Source organism: Leguminivora glycinivorella, chromosome 15 (genome assembly GCF_023078275.1).
Source record: "Leguminivora glycinivorella isolate SPB_JAAS2020 chromosome 15, LegGlyc_1.1, whole genome shotgun sequence".
Taxonomy (NCBI): Eukaryota; Metazoa; Arthropoda; class Insecta; order Lepidoptera; family Tortricidae; genus Leguminivora; species Leguminivora glycinivorella.
The window spans coordinates 19,890,068-19,891,596 of record NC_062985.1 but is presented as its reverse complement, the minus strand read 5'-3'; the positions used below and the strand labels follow the sequence as shown (position 1 = coordinate 19,891,596).

General features: G+C 41.7%; 1 long non-coding RNA gene across 1 annotated transcript; it reads right to left on the bottom strand.

Moving 5' to 3' along the window:
* Nucleotides 1-215: 215 nt before the first annotated feature.
* On the bottom strand, nucleotides 216-1,240 carry LOC125233755. Its single transcript, XR_007177883.1, has 3 exons — nucleotides 1,067-1,240; nucleotides 762-848; nucleotides 216-339 (listed from the first exon to the last, which is right to left on the bottom strand). It is a non-coding gene; the product is annotated as an uncharacterized LOC125233755 (long non-coding RNA).
* Nucleotides 1,241-1,529: the final 289 nt, after the last annotated feature.

Sequence of the window (1,529 nt, the reverse complement as noted above, 5' to 3'; positions counted from 1 at the left end):
GCGGCGGTGCGGGTGCGGGCGCGGGCGCACAGCATGGTGCGTGTCACGGCTGCGACGTGGCGACGTGGCGACAGGGCCGGCGAGGCGGCGATGGTGGCGGTGACCCGACGGGCCGCCGCGAAGCAAAGGGCTTACGTACGTCAGCAGCGCCAGAGCCGATTTGACGGGGCCGGCTCCGAGGAGCACGCCTGTGGGCCCTCCTCTCTTCGACTCTGCGGCGACGGTGGCGAGGGGCCCACGGGGCGGACAGCGGTCTCGGGGCGAGGGAGAGGCTCTTAGCGAACAGCGGCGCGTCGTAGGCCGCAGTGACTCCAGCGGGTACCCGTTGCTCGGTCGGTACTAGAACATCATTCATAAAAACTAATTTACTTCTACTATTGAGGTCTTCTAACTTTAGCTCTAATTTTTTTATTTCATTAGAGTGATGATTCAACTCTTTTGACTGTCTGATCCAATTGCCATTGCCAAATTAAAAGTTCATCACTCAAAGCAACATGTCTTAAATATAAATTATGCAGTTTCAGTAAAAGATTTCTTTATGAATCTACTTAATTTTAGGTATTTTTTTGTTTTAACTGGATACTTTCACACTAATTTTATTAAGATTATTAACGGGAAAATTCACAGGACTTTTGTTAAACTTTCTACTACTGGAGAACTCACTGTTTTATTATTAACAAAATCTAATTTGAAACTATTAAGTTCTGCCAAAATACTTAAATTGTTATCCATCGGTCTGGCCTGGCCCGAGCAATACTTACAAGTCATTTTTGCTCCCAACTCCTCCAGCTGCTGTTACAGGTCATGGATGCGTTGCAGCACAGCTCCTGCTCGTGTATCTCCTGACACTGTTAGAATAAGGAATGAAAAATTTATTGTTATTATTATGTTGTTTTTGGGCCGTTTTTGTATTATGTGGATGTCTACCGTCTGAAACTCTCCCTCAAATGCTCAATGGTTAACTGGAAGAGATCCCTTAAAGGGATAAGTTCACCTTTGTACTGAAACTTTTTATTTTAATAATTATGTGCTGTATTCTCTTCTTGTACAATAAAGTGTTACTTACTTACACTGCTGGAATCTGTTGAAGGTGGTGGTAATTCATCTTGCTGTCCTTTAACATCCTGATTTGCAAGCTGAGCTTTGAAACTTGTATTTGTTCACATAACAGACTCGATTTCCTTTTCTGCTCACGTTCTTCCTGTTCTCGAAGGAGTTTTGTATTCCAATCATTGGCTGTTTTGAGGTACAGCTGTAGTTGCTGCACTTTAGCCACTAGAATGTCCCTGCGTGTAGTCATTTTAGTGGTTGTTGCTGAAAGATATCAACAAGGAAATTTAATAATGTGTAATGCTGCTAACAGAATATAGTAACTAAAATGATGAAATCTGTGATTCTAGATTTTACTTAAGAACTCAGTAAAAATATCATAAAATAAAGGAACTTTAAAATTCACTGTTTTTCAAGTTAACTGATTACCATAGGGTATGATTTTATTGTTTTAAAATGATTTACTTATGTTTCAATCA